The 15,913-nt window shown below is 41.6% G+C and overlaps 1 protein-coding gene across 2 annotated transcripts in view; it reads left to right on the plus strand.

Moving 5' to 3' along the window:
- The window catches only part of LOC124407711 (two pore potassium channel protein sup-9), a 155,222-nt gene that overhangs the window by 46,309 nt on the left and 93,000 nt on the right, over positions 1–15,913 (plus strand). Inside the window, exon 8 of one of the 2 annotated variants that reach the window (XM_046884133.1) lies at positions 11,655–11,902. The gene's annotated coding sequence lies outside the window, so the exon portion shown is untranslated. Of the gene's footprint in view, positions 1–11,654; positions 11,903–15,913 lie in introns of those variants that run through there. The other variant, XM_046884132.1, reaches the window with a different exon arrangement.

Raw genomic sequence — 15,913 nt, forward strand, 5'->3', positions numbered from 1 at the left:
TTCTTCTTCGCTATATATTAAGTCTTGTCTAATTTTTGGTCGCACGTTTTCATCACAGCTTAGCTACAAGAATATGCAAGAAGAGTGTAATAATTGTGCTCATTTTTCAATTTAAATTTAAATAAGTAATTCGCTGGTAAGAATTATGAAGAGCGGATCGTCGATGAATTTTGTGTCACTTTGAGAGTCGAAAGAAACTTTTTCGAGCGTCTCTAAGGTGATATGGCGAAGTATTTTCACTCGTGGAGTTGATAGTTTTTCGACAGAATATGTTATACCGGATATATTGCAGTTTACGGGTTACGAGAATTTCATAAAAAACTTTTTGCAAGTGTCAAAGGAACAGTCGAAGTTGATTTCGTCTGGCGCTCGCGGGTAAAGGTGTAATTTCCGTGTGTGAGGTGGAAAGGAGGCGGGAGAAAAGGATTTGGCGAAAGAAAACGAGGAAAACGTGAATGAAATAGGGGAAGAGAATAACCGTTTCTAAACTGCGCATGCCACCGGCAGCTGTATAGCGAGTAGTAAGAAAGCTTTGGCTAAAACGTATTCTTGTTCTTTGTCAAGTTTCTCCTCTCCCTAGAGAATTTCAGAGTAGGTTTCTAGAGCCCATTGTAATGGAAAATATCGCAATAATTCAAGGGCCCGTGAGGCCTGCAGGCGTGCGGTACGAAAAACTTTAACTTTTACCGCGGGCGAGCAATGCCGCGTGTAATTTATTCCGACTCGATGAGCATACGGTTTTTCCCGTGCATGTGAACCGTGAAAAAGGAGAGAAATGTTAAAATAAATAAGAAAAGAGTCCCTTTCGTGTATGCGAAATATCCAGATGCCTTCGTTAAAGCGCGAGCTCTACAAGTCCAATATTTAAGCAAGATAGCACGGGATGTGGTGAAAATTCAGAATTTTTACAGCCCACTGGGATATTGATTCCCATATTTACATTATACGATTTATATGGGGAATGCGTGCGAACCGAGCAACGTCTAGCCCTCGCCATTTATGATTTTGTCTGAAAAAAATTTTCTGCAATTGTCCCAAATCTGAAACAGTACCCTGAATTTTAGCCAATTTTTTAGTCAACTGTTCAATTATTTATAAATATTTATAGCGATTTTCAAAAGAATCATTTTTTAAAATTGGCAAAACATTCTTAGAATATTGTATTTTCTATTGGTGAGCCGATTTTGTTTCCATTTTTTTCAGCACTTTAAATTTTTTTGATCAACTAAAACATTGTTTGAATGGTCTGAAAATTCTTGAAATATTTTCAAAATTTCTAGTTTTCACTTAGAACATTTCTAGACCAGTTCCATTATGCAGCGGTTCTTATCTATTTTTTACCGATGTAGAAATGTTCTAAATAAAAAATAGATGTTCTAAGAAATTTTTGGGGATTTTCAGATTGTTTAAACAATGTTCCAGTTGATCGAAAAAATTGAGTGTTAAAAAAAGAATCGAAAGAAAAATCCGCCCATCGTAGGCTTGGTATTGAAATTTTTGGAACAGAAAATACAGTTTGAGAGAATTCTAAAAACGATGCTTCTCAAAATCTCTCTCAATATTTATAAATAATTAACCAGTTGAAGAAAAAATCTGCAGAAATTTAGCCTACCGTTTCATAGTTGGGACAACTTTGGTTTGCATGGAATTCCACAAAAATCCACGAGGCTTAAGTTAGTAACGTTAAGGTAATGAAACGTCAGAGAAAAAGTCATTATTGTGTAATTTCTGAACGACTATCAAAATCTGAGCTTTTAAAACTATGAATATAATTAAGATGCGAAGTAACGATTTCTCCTAAACTTCATCGTTAAAGCAACGTGACGTAACTTCATTCTCACAAAAATCCGCAGTGCAGCAATTTGATCGTATTATTATTACACCTGCTGCAGACTGTGAAAAAAAAAAAAAAAATCGTTTCAACCTAGAATAATATGAGGTGAAAAAACATGCTGCAACAGATGTAGAGTAGAAATACCACGTATGTAATACGAATTTTGAGTTTAGCCACCGGTGACAGAGCTCGGTATGCAAATGACCGATATGTCCGGCCGAAGCCGAGCGACAGTCTCGCGAAACGTAAGTGAAAACTTAAGTGAAAAACTTGGGGAAATCTTCTGCGGTGACTTGGGAGGCAGACGAAAAGTTTCGCGGCTGATACAAAGGGTTTCCCGCTTCTCGCTGCCCGGTTCTTGAAGGTTTAAGATTCGCGAGCTGGTCGGCTGGAGAAGAGATAAAAATAAAGGAAAACGAAAAATGGGTTGACAGAGAGTGAGGGTCGAGGCCGCTTGACAGTCACGAGGGGAGAACCGGGTTCGAGGATGGAAAACAAAATTCCTCAGACAACAACGGCCAGGCCGCAACCCCTGGGAAAGCACACTCTCCCTTTCACTATTCGGGGCAGCCGCCAACGCTCGTCGAGAACGGATTCGGAAGCCGGTCACTAATTACTGTCGTTCCCAGTCATTGTCCGACAACCGGGAAACCCAGTCCGGGAAAAACACTTCGACATTATCCCCGAGGTGTGGTCCGTATACGTGTTTTTTTTTTGTTTTTTTTTTTTCTTTTCTTTTCTCAACTTCTTGCAGCGGACAGTAATTGGCAATTTATTATACCGCAATGAAAACTTACGAGAATGTCCAGATTTTTTTTTGACAGATTAAACTTATTCTTGACTAATTATTTTTCAAGCTTATAGTGAGCTTGCGTCGAAATCAAGCAATTCACGCTTTTTGCATAATAATGCTGCAAGTGATTCAATTACGGGCTACTGAAGATTGAATTTTTCACCACAATTGACGAGTATTTTTCGGAAATAGATCCATCATCAATTTACATCAAGGCATGATAGTCCGACAGATGAGAATCGAAGGGAATAAGATGGAATTCGACGAAGTAGATTTTAATGACATCATTTCGATCAGGCTGATTTCACTCGATCATCCTGAATTGCCGAATTTCACTCTTATTAGATTAAAATATAAAAAAAGTAACAGAATTTGCCAATTTGTCTATGATGAACATTAAAATTATTGCAGAAATATTATTCACTGTCGCTCGATGCGACTTATTCCACTTATTGTTGGCAATTTTGTGAAGTTTGAAACCAGACAAAATCTAATTGTCCATAATTGCTATAAACCGCGGGAAGAATGAAAATCAGATGGAAATTTCTTCTCCCTGTCTTGTCGGTGAAAGTCGACGATTGCTTAGAGTTTTTATATTTTTGGCCCTTGCGCATATTCGATCTTCGACCGAAGAGCCAAAACTCCGCGAAACCTGATCGCCGGTGCAACTTTCAAAGGAAAAACATTTCAACTCGAATTCTAATTTAACGCAAGCCTTATTCCCTGCTTAATTAAACTCCCTTCACTTTTCCTTAAGTCGATCCTTATCTCGCTGCATACTGCTGCCACCTTGCGGGCATTTTGGGCGGAACTGGTATAAAAAGAAATTACACCATGTAGGAAGAAAATAAACTAAATAGGTGTGAAAATCAGTCTCGTTTACCTCAAGTCTTTATTTCGTTGTATGTGTGTAATAAATAACTTGAAACTCACAACTTTTTTCGCCCTCCGGCACCTTTGGAAGAAATATTCTAATTTCAACGTATCTTTGATTACCTTTCTCAAATCTTTCGTCCGATCTGAAATATTTTTATCACTTTTCGCAAGTGTTCGAATGTTGCCTGTGTCAAGTTATCTCCAAATTCTAGCCACCACGGAACAGAAAAAACAGCTGTCGAACATTCCATAATTGTCATTCAATCGATTCAATGTTAATAATATCTATTAATAAGGCGCGGGAATTTCTTCATCGACTTACGGTCAAATTCAGAACGCTCAAACATCAGCTCCTACGAACTACAAGGCAGAAATTTCTAATGACCAATTATTCTAACCGCGGGGGTTATGTACAGCTGCAGATTAGACTAATAATAAACGCTAATAGTAACCGTTGTACAAAGGACAGAAGGTCTAGACTCAACCCCCCGGCTTCAGGCATCTCTAAGTCGTGCCTAACAAGAGAAACGCTCCATTCTAAGCCACCGTAACAAACTAATCAGTACATAACATTTGTATCCCAAGACAAATTGTGCCGCAAACATGATATTGGATAGGAAAATAACAATTTCGTAACGAATAGGAATCATCGATCGCCGCGCATTCGCGACAAGTGAAATCCAAATAGGAGAAACACTTTGCGACAGCAGGTTGAACTTAGTTTGACCCAGAACTAAAATTCCAGAAGGGATCAATAGCGATGGCCGTGAGCTAAGTTGTTCGGTATGCCGTTGGGCAAAGCGGGGAAAGCCTTCTGAAATATGACAAGGTGTTCCAAGTTGGATGCTCAGGTCCTAAATAGCTCGATCCTGTAAACCGCACTTTGGAACAGTATTTCGCCCAAACTTACAGGATAAAGTGGCCCTTCTCTATCTTCCGTATCGGGTATCCAGAATTGGCATCGACAAAGTTCATTGATGTTATCCGAAGGAGGGTCAATTTGAATGATCCTTGAATCGGAGTCACTAATCTCAAATCTGAGATGCAATCTGTATTCAACTCGGTGCATTTCTTTTTTTTTTTATCAGTAAAGATCGGAAAATGAGGGTTTATATTTGCTCCAAAAATTTTCATGCCAAAGTATTTATTCCATCTTTTCTTCCTCTTGTACTAGTGTTTTATCTCCATTTTGCATTTTTTTTTTCAAAATGATATATATTTTGCTGTAATAAAACCCCCGTTTTTCGTTAGGCACTACATTAAAATTTTACCACAATTTAATTTAAGTGACAGTGTTTTAACCTTGGCGAGAATTTCCACAAAGATCCAAAGTGCAAAGTCACGTCTACTTTGCATCCTGCAAACGCTGTAGGAAGTAAAACGACACAAGGGTGCAGCGTGGAAGAGTTAGGGAATATTCAAAGGTGGAGGGTGAAAGGAAGTAGCAGAGGGTTGACGGACCACGCACGTTCAGGGCGCCTTGTAGCGTGGTGAAAGGTGTCGGCAGGGGTCACGGCGGCGTGCAGAAGAGTGTTTGTCCAGTCGCGAACCCTAGACAGGGCTTCTGAGTGGTCCCGAGACTGGCGCATAGACTGACTTTGAATTTGTAAGAGGTACACCCCCGGTGCTTTCCCTCGGGACGAGACGATGGTCACGGCGTATGAAGCTCAAGACTGCTTCTTTTTCTGCTTGCCTAGAAATTTTTGATACCCATGTGTATCTGCGGACTCGATGTACCGAGACGGAAATTTGTAGTTTTGGATACTGTATGGTCCTTGAATATTTTTTTTTTTTAGCCCTAGTGGAGAAATATGATTTTGAGTAAGTTTATGAAGTAGGAACATGTGCAGTGAATTCGTACCGCGTTAGTTTGACGGTTTATAATTTTACTTCAGATTGACTAATTTTTCTTTTTGTTTTGTGATTGAAGAGACAAGAGTTAGAGGTCTTGTGGAATGTAGTAAAGTGTCAAAAAGCAAGCTGGATGAACAGTTTTTTCATGAGGTTGAAAAACGTCAACTCCTTTTGAAGGTCTCAGGTTCTAAGACTGCACAATAGCGATTTTTCGCATGATGTTTCGTTACGTTAACGTTACTAATTTCAGCCTTCTGTTTTTTCGCGATACATTTCATCGCTACGAAATGTGAAGAGTCTATTGATTAGTCCGAAAAATGGCAAAATGAAAATCTGAAACTGACAGGAGTTGGCAGCCATATGAAAAAGTGTTAAAAGAGAGATAATAAAAAAAAAATTCTGAATAACCAAAAATTTATAAATTGTTTTAAAAATAAATAAATAAAATCGAAACGACATGATCCTTCATTTAGAAACAGGAATAAAGAGCAACAACTCAACGTTTATCGGTAAAACATTAAGAATCGATTCGTTTCCGTTAAAACTCGAAAGTTCAAATTGAACAGAGCATGACTGAATTTTTTCTAAAATTCTGTTTTCCGGATACTAAAAGTTCGAGAACGCAAAGATTCGTTGTAATTAGAAGAAGTGATTCTCGACGGAAACCAATACGATTCTCATATCACCAAAAGTGTGAAAATTAGTACCACTTCGATAAATGAAAATACTTGGGAACCAAACCCTTTCCCAAAACAAGACTTTTCTTCAATTGAAATGTTCTGAATTCGCGCTTGCCTTTAACTCTGAATAAATAAATCGATCTTGACTGACTTCAATCGCAAACGTTAAGCATTAAAGTTATCATTTTGTTTTTCTTCGGACCCTTCACCCAATACGCCCTTCAATTTCAGGGAAATGAGTTTCCAGAGCTTGACGGTTCGTGTTGCGAATGGAAACAACGGTTGTAATTTCACACGAAAGGATGGGCTCAAATAACGTGCAATTTAGACTACGGTCTTAGAATTACATTAGTAATCTTCTGCAGTTTCAGGAGCTAGTATCTGTCAGGGGAGCGGAATCTGAATTGCGTTCTTCCGCCGTTCTTACAAACTCTTGAGCATCTGGGGCAAAGCATCCTTATCGAAATTTCTTACGCCTCATTTATGGCCCAAGGATTGGCAAATACTACTTCGTAAAAGAAAGTGAAATGGGTGTAAAATACGTCTTTCAAAAGCGAGGGTGGCTCGGATTTCTGTTCAAGGCTCGAGGCGAAATATTTTCTCCTTTGACTTCTGCGTCAGGCAGATTCCCAAGGATTGTGTAATTTACAATTTTGACGTCATGATTACCGAAGGGTTGATGTAACTTTAAGTTCAAAGCGACGTCGCGTCGGCAAGATCTTACGAGGAATCTGGATATCGTTTCAAGATAATTAGTAGCAGATAATAAGGCACCGAATCCTGCGCTAACTTGATCAAAGACAGCAGCCTTGGAAGCTTTCCGCATCACGAACGACTGTGCTTGCGAATCGTCAAGTCTTATCTCCGATCAGCGACAGCCAACAAAAGAGCCGAATGTACCTCCGTCGCGACGTGTGACGACGTACGATAACAGAAAGATAAATACTTTCCTCTTCTGCCGGTACAGTCTTATCTTCACCGAGAATGGAGAAAATCCATCACATATTTTTACCGTCTGTTCAAGCTCAGAATGACGATGGATTTGGTGAAAAAATTTAAAAAATTAAAAACAAACAAGAAAATATTTCCGGGTTTGACGCATCCATCATTAGACGTACGAGTTGTGCGTCGTTTACCTCAATTCAGCCGCACACAGTCAGTGAAATTGATTGGATTTTTTTCTACCTTCTAATCGAAGGGGTGGAGTGTTAGCATTGTTCCTCTGAACTTTGTACGACGAAGAGGAAGGTTCGGGCATATACTGACGAATCCACCCCCAGTTCTTTAATTCCCATTCAAAGGTATACGCTCGGTGAATCGTTCTCCGCATTTTTCGCGAACCAAAAACCCCCCGGCATTCGGGGGATGAAGGGGCGTGGGGAAGACGACACGGTCCAATCGAGTTACACTGAAAGCCCTTGGATTTAGATCCAGTCAATTTGATATTGTTAAAGACATTCGTCGATATCCTCGGAGGGCTCGGCGAGGAGGCGAGGTGAGGATCGGGGGAGGAATGGGCAGCTCGGTAGGATGCATTTTTAGCCAATATCGCGGAGCTCCGGGTTTTCTCACTTTGATCTCGAGGCGAGCGAAATCTAATTCGGCACATCACTCGACGTCTACCGAACCACCGGTTTACCCCTGCTCTTAGAAATCTCAACACCTTGCGGCCTCGTCGCCTTTCGCTTCTTGCAATTAGGCGCCATTGTGGCGTTAGGCTTACCTTGTTTATTAAGCACTTCCTCGAGTAAAATATTCTTTAATTCCGTTAGACCGCGCCCCTTTGGAAATTCGTTACTCCTCGCTTCCGTCCCTCGTAATGGACGAAAGTTTTCACTCTTCTTGGAAACTTTTTGAAAATCGAATTTTCGCAGTCTCGTTATAACGTTTTGATTCAATTCAAGAGGCGCGTACACATCGGAGCAAGCAATCTCTCATGCTCTGCAAAGTTGCAGCCCCTATTGAATAATCACCGGTTGTGGACGGTCGGCAAATTAGTGCGAAAGGGCAGTTTGCACTTTGGCACTCGGATATGTGCTGTATGAGATATAATAATTGCTCTAACTGACAATTAATGTCGCGCGGCATTTTGGGCATTTGGACTCGACTCTAAAGTAAACTGTTGGTACGTATATTGCCATGCTTTGTCGGCAAATGGCTTTGTCATGGCAGAGAGCATGACGAGCTCTTTTTCGATAATATACCTATTTTCTCTCGAAATCATCCCACTCGTGAGACGGCAAATAAATCCAAAGCCCTGGGCTTTGGTGGAGAGCTGCAGGAACGACGCTTGGTGACAGAGCTTTCTCCGCTACGGATCAGAGGATCTTTTCATTCTCCAGAGACTCTGACGAACTTAATTGTATTTCACTTATCCGTTATTCGTTCAGACCGTGCAACGGAAGTAATAAGCCACGAAAATTTAAGAATTACAATTCTTGTCATTACCGACTTCTTAGTTTGCAGCAGTAGGATCGTGACAGTGTATAAAAATATTAAGTCGTATTGAAAAAATATAATCTGCTATATCAATTCCGAAAGTTGAAAGGAATTAAAGCTCAGTAACGGGATTTACCGTATCGTGAACCCCACGCAGCCGTGATAGCTGTTGGTAGAAAAGCCTGAGTATAAATTAAAATGCTCTCGAAGTCATAAATTTGGAGAAAGGCGTGGAAGCACCCCCTCTTTGAGAAAATATTAAACCCTGCCTAAATAAGCGGTACGTAAATTATTGCTCTGAGTTTATTATATTTTTACCCTCACGCGTAGCGAATCCAAAAACCAATGGTCTCACTTCCATTAAATCACTGATCTTAGCGATGTAATACATATATCCGTTACTGAGTTTATGAACACCTTTGAAATTCACAGTATATTCGATTTGAAAATTGCAATCCTGCAACCCCCATCCCTTGTTTTTCCAAAACTGAAACTCTTTTATACGTAATTAGGTATCTTTTCCATTTATCTTCCTCTCGACCAACCCGACGATTTTCTAACTCCTACAATTTCCGTTGGCCGTATCGAGCGACTGTTTCGGGCAGAAGCAGGTATTTGCCGTCGGTACTGGTCATACAAAGCAAGGGACATTCGGTACCGTAATAGGATAGCCTGGAACTTTGTGCTGCGCGTCGGCAGCTCGCGTACGCGCTTAAGCTCTTACGTGCACCCGGTGTTATTCCTCCTCTCTTGGTTCTATTATGCTTGTGTCATGGCGGTTGATACTCTCTGTACAGCTACTCTGCGGGCACTATCTCCGCACTTTCCATGCTCAGTTTTCCGCTCACGTCTCCCCTGCTCATTTAGTCTCTCTTTTCGCCCGCTCTCATGTTCGTATTTGAATTTTACTACGTTGCTGCAGGTGCCCTTCTACCAACCCCATACATGTATGCATGCCGCGATAACACCCGTGTTATCCCATGGCGGAATATCGTACTTTGTCAAATTTCCTCATTTTTGACAGAATTATTTAACACCTGTGTAATATATAATGTGCAGACATATGTATATTGAGGTGGTCCTTATTTTGGGTTCGGGAAAATTTTTATTTGGACGTCTCCGAATCTGTTACAAATTATTAAAAAGAGAAAAGAAAAAAAAACAATCTGTGTGAAGTTTCAAGTCGCTTCTTCAACCGAAACACGTGCATCAAAGCTCCGAAAGTTTTAAATGGAAAATATATGTGTTATTTCGTTTGTTCTAACTGTCGTATAAATTGAATGAATGATTTGAAACTTGACAGAGTTGTTGCTTATAATGATAAGAACAAACCCTGAAAACTTAAAATTTTTTTAATAATACATAATTTTTATAATAATCATTTTCTTATATAGATGTAAGCTTAATTTCGATCATTTCTATATTAGGCTTGTAAAATATAAAGAAAGAACAATTATAAAAATTTGTTGTTTTCAGGATATGTTCTTATCATTATAAGCAACAACTCTGCCAAGCTTCAAAGTCTTAAAAAACGAAGTAATCGGTTCCAAAAACTGCACGCATTATTCATTCAAAACTTTCGGAGCTTCGAGGCACATGTTTCAGTCGACGTAGCGGCTTGGAACTTGACACAATTTGTTTTTCGATCGATTTCCAACAGACCCTGACGGCTTCCCATTTCAAATTTATCCAACCCCCAAATAAGGCCCATCCTAATATAGGTATATAATAAATGAGCCAGTGATCCGTTATCGATATAGCTCAGAGTGAGCTATGCGCTTTTCATATCGGGCATGTGCTGTACTGCAGTGTTTAGTCGATTCACGCACCCCGCGAGGGTGACGCATGAATATGTATAGATATGCATATATCGACTTTGGTATATATACACGCGGGGGATGGTTGACAGCCATTTCAAGCACTATGTATGCAAAGGGCCAGCCTCGCTCGACTGGCCTTTCTTCATAGCTTGTTGTCCCCGCCGCATACGTTCGGTGTTGGTCGTTACCGGATATTGCCGTGCGGCCTCATAAGAAACCGGCATTAACTGCGGTCTCCTCGTAACCGGGAAATTCCGCGAAGGAAGCTCGCGTTTCTCCTCGTATAACAATAAGTGGGAAACGGCCAGTGAATGAGATTGTTACAAGCCAATAATTTTCTTGAGTTTCATCCCTCCCGCGGCCATCCCCTTCAAAATTCACCAACCCTGGCCAAGCTACGTCCCTTACTTATGCCTACGAGGCGGGACGACGCCGTCTGCACGCAGACATGAAACTTTTGGGATTCACGGAGAGCCCTTCGGATTCCTCCGCATCGAGCCGAGCTAAGCCACCCTGTGGAAAGCTCATTATCATAAGAGCTCTGGGACAGAAGTGCCTTGCATGTTATGCCCTGAAATTAGGTTACTGTCACTTTCCGGAAACTTTTTTCTTCAGGACTTCTCTTCTCCATACGCCATCACGGATCTGCTCGATAATCCCCAGGCCACAACTAAACTGCACAATCATTTCCAACCGTAATATCCTGACGTGCTGAACACTTACTCGTTGATCTTGAAGTGCGCGATTAGCCTCGACTCTCGACTCGTTGCTTCACCCCCACGTTTCGATTAGTTTATTTCACGGTGAATCAATTAATCCAGTCCGCGTCATAATTGTACATATTAATCAACAGCTGTAATATAACTCGTCGTCGTGATTTATTCGGTTCATATCGAAACTCGTCATGGATCGCTGCAGATGACTCCGATCATTTCGGTATTCCACCGGCCAACAATACAGCCCCGGTTACACAGCTTTATCAATTTCAGCGAATTTACCTAGAGTGGAATTAAACGGAATACATATTCCTGCACGTACGTTTTCAGCGTACCGTGACTCCGCTTTCGCCTCCACGCTACGCTTGGAACATCGTTATTCTAGTTAAGCTCTTAACGTGCATGTCCATGCAGTCGCATAAGTACCTTCTAATATTGTCTGAACGTATTTCATCTAACAATAAGCTGTAGAGAGTGAAGACGATTTTCATTTGAAATATTTACAATAAAATTCGACAATCTCGTTGTCAGTTACAAGTATTCTTCGACAAATGCATGTTAAGCAAGTCCAATTGCTCACCTCTGACCTTTTTCAACCTAATTAGTGATCCTAATCGCAGTGTTTTATTTTGCGTGTTACAGAAATTGCTAGAGGCACGATAGCAGCGTTGGTGCAGGTGGGATCAAAAGTGTGTTAAGTGGTGTTGAGTTGAATGCGGTCGACGGGACAGACGGACAAAGCGCGGGCACCACCGAGGAGCCCGAGGCAAGAGTCACCCCGTCAACGCGACGCGAAGGTCTTCCGAGGTGTGGCCAAAGGACTTGAGTCGTTATGGTACGATGATATTGATGCCGAGGCTACCTGCGCCCACCACCTGCTGCAAGCTCAAGTAAGTAAATCGACTTGACTGCCGTCAGTGCGGAATGAAAAAAACTTGTCCAAAAGCATGACCTTGACTCATATGGACCTCTGCAAAGGCTGGCTTTCCAGCGAGTCAAAAACGTCGATTCTGACTGTTGGAAACTGCATGTGAAAACCTGGCAGGATTTTTTCTCTCTAAGCTTAAATCACGTGGGACTGTTGAGCTCGCTGTTTACCGGCGTTTACCAGCCGGCGATGAAACTGCACAGCCCGGCACTCGTTGTCACGAGAGCCGAATCCACTCACTCCATTGGTAGACACCCACGTCCACTCGTGGAGAAGCACCGGGTGGTTGCCCGGGTGATGTATGATCCCAGCCTGCAACGCTGTGCCGAGTGACAACGATAAACATTTGGCAATGCCGGTGCTGGTGTCCTCTTTATGACCGAGCTCGATGGTCTCACGGTGCCTCATAGGCGAAATCCTTAACGCCTAACGGCCAATTCCAAGATCACGATGGGAAATCTGTATTGTAGAAAATTGGAACTCGGCGTGATCTATGCCAGTGAAAGTAGTTTTTTGCCGTCAAAGATGTGCGAGCGCAACGGGCTTCCGGATTTTATTGCTTTGCTTCCATGAAATTGTGCCGCTGAATTTCGGGCTGATACTTCTACGGCTCCTTCGTGTCTTCGTAAACTGACGCTGCTGTGCAAATCCACAAGCTTAGTCGTAAGGCAGTTCCGGGCTCTGGTTTAAGGTGCTGGAGCTGGAGCTGGAACTGGAGCTGGTCGGTCGTCTTGAACGCGAAGCTCGTAGCTCAATTGTAACTTTAGACTTCCCTCGGGAGGTTTATGGAGTATGCGAGAAAATTTTATAGCCGTGAAAACACGGGAATCCCAGCTGGGACTTGCCCGGCTCAGTAATGAAAGATATTCCAATATCTCACGATCGAACTTTCCGGCTCCGAGTCTGAAAGATCGCGTCCATTCGCTACGGCGGCTACGGAGAATTAATATTCCTTTAGCGGTGTTCGATAATAGCTTTTGATTGTACGAAATGCTACTCGATGAAACGTGCTGCACCTCCACCACGTTTCACTCGCATTACTCGAGTCTCTCGATTCTCGAGAGCCTGGAATCGACAGCTCGCATACTGAATCCTCGAAGCTCTTATCCGCAAACTCTTTTCCGTCATTAAAGTCCGGATCTTTATCTCAGATTCATCTGCCTTTGGATCTTCTCACTTTGTCATGCCATTTCCGCTTCTTGAGTGGGTACCTGTCGAATGAGATAGCTTCCTGAAACTGGGTCCCAGGGATTTTCTCTCTCTTTCTCGCTGTGCCTCTCCTCGCATTACTGCAGGAAAGGTATTTACGGAATTAGATTCAACGTCTCGGCAGTCCTACGTCTCGGATGCCCAATCTCCTTGATCGCGGTATCCATCTTTTATTCATAACTCTGAGAGCTGGAATAGATTTCTTCTTCGTTACAGTTTGCGCACCGAAAATGGTCGGCCATGATCATGGTTAGCACCATGCATAACCATGAACAAACATTTCACCGTCATTAATCATCACGCGTATTAAAAAATACGGAACTTGAAAGATGAACAATTTCAAAAACGAACAAGAAACGTCTTTGAAATTATATAGGATCAAAGATATCGCCAGTTTTTGCTCACGACATTCAAACCTTTGAGACAGAACTCGAACCGATGCTCCATAAAATATGCAAATTCAGGTTGCGTAGAAAAGTTTGAAGATATCCAGCTAAAGATGTAAGAGAAGCTTTGGCATCTAAATCTTATATTTACATCCCTTTGGTGAAAAGGAAATTCGCCGCATTGTTCGATGGAGGAGTGAATCTGCAACGTGTAACGGAGAAGTTGAACTGCCCAAGTCAATTCCTAGACTATGAGGATAAGCCGTGAGGATCGGAGGACACGTATTTAGGGAGAGAAGGAGGTTTCACTGCGGAAAGGAGAGGGTGATGTAGAGATGGCGGGCAATATTGAACGAGCAGCGTCACAGACAAACAGCAATCTGTGAGAATAAATATTTGTGCCTTACCCGTTACGTACACATATATCTACGTGTAGTTTTGCTTTATGACTTTGCTCGCTTCGCCGAGACGATAAGGGATGCGAAGCAACGCGTTCAGACGCTTTTGACAACTGCCCCATTTGTACCCTTCACCTTGACATCCCCTCTCGACTAGTTTCACTCTCAGATATTCCAGCCTCTGATCCGATGCCTGAAATGCTTGGTCAGCACTCTCCATTTCCTGTCATGAAACCGTTAGAATTTTAGCTACTTTTGGTATGAAGTTTCACGTATATTGGCAAGTATGTGGTACCGCAGCTCAGTAATGGAATGCGTAAAATTGAGTTATTCGGAAGTGCGCGTGCGCTAAAAAAAGCCCTAACTGGATGAAATCGAGCACTTCAGTTCTGCGCATGCGCCTACGTCGTTTTACCACAATGTTCAAAAATTTTTTGCACTCGAGGCGCGCTCTACAGGCTTCGGAAATCGAACTCTGCAAGCACGTGTTGGAAAAAAATTTATAACACTTGCACAATCGCTTCTAAACAACGTTTAGAAACTTTTAAAAAATATGATGGATTCTTATTCTTCCTGAAACAATGAACGATTTAAAAATCATTCGAAATATATTATCTTTAAGTGGAATTGTTAGTATAATGGTTTATACGTTTGAACGGTGGTCTCTCGGCGTTCCATTTTTGGTGCACTAAATTCTCCCTAAACTGCAGAGTTTTTGCTAACGTTGTTGTAGGGGCGGTTAATCGTTGTTATATTATATATTTTTTTTTTCATTTCTTTCTTCTCTCAAGAAGTCTGAAGCTAATGATCGCTACTCGTTGTTCGTTTTTTAACAGAAGTCGTCAGTTGTCAGAGTCCACGATAGCCGCCCCTGTGCCTGGTGGAAGAGGAGCTTTTTTCTAGTAAAGCTCGTTGCGAGGAGTAGTAGTTCTACTTCTTTCTTGAACGGAAGTCACAGTAGGCTGTCAGTGGCAGTCTTTATTTGCGAAACTGAGTTCATTTATTGCGACGAGAATCTGTCCAACTTTGCTTGTTACAATTACTACGCTTATACATAAACCTACGTAAAAGTAAAGAATCTACTTCAGAGAAAATTCGTCTCGTAAATTTTTTGTTAGATTCTTTTCTGCACTTCGTTATTAGTTTCGCAATTCAACCTCAATAAGAGTTTGTAAAATATGCAGAAATTTGCGATGCTTTCAACTTGGCGGAATCAGGCAGCAGTCTTGCAACTCTGAACGCGGTTCATGCTACACGAAGTATGATCGGTCAGTACAATCTATACGTGGGAGTAAATTTTTTTGTTTAGAATGTAAAAAAAAATAAAAAATAACAATAATAATAATAATCGGCCTGAACACGTCGCTGGCGTAAAGCCGCGTTGAAACGTAGCGAGTGAGCGAGCGAGGGGCGTAAAAATCACCTGCCATAGGTAAATAAAAAGCCTTGACGGAAAATAATTGAGTTTGGAAAGTAGAAACAATGGAAAAAGCTGATTAAAACGTACAGATTGCATTATTCCGTCGGGGAAGCGGCGTGACGTATAACGTAGAACGGTTTTGAAAAAATTTGTTTATTATTATTTTTTCTCTCCTCGTTACCGGCGGTAAATCTCCCAGATTTCGGCGTACGTGTTGTACATGTACACGGGCTTTTCACAATGTATACCTCCTTGTATTGGTTATATTTTTTTTCACCTAAATGCGCTGCTAACGCGTGATCCTCCTCCACCTCCTACCGCCGTTCCACAATCAGCTGCTGCACTACCCGGAAACGCGTTTTAACGTGGCGAACAAAGGCGGATAAGGGTGGATAGGGAAAAACGGGGGATAGCGATCTCGGGAATAATTCCCCCGCTTATACATCTCTTTGTACGCTTTTTACCTCCCCTTCCAACCTCGGCGAGAAAGGCGTGCACGAATTATAACGATTTCTGCAGACACATCGGACTTACAGGCAGGACTTTGCTCTTTGGTATAA

Source organism: Diprion similis, chromosome 6 (assembly GCF_021155765.1).
Source record: "Diprion similis isolate iyDipSimi1 chromosome 6, iyDipSimi1.1, whole genome shotgun sequence".
In the NCBI taxonomy this organism is placed as follows: Eukaryota; Metazoa; Arthropoda; class Insecta; order Hymenoptera; family Diprionidae; genus Diprion; species Diprion similis.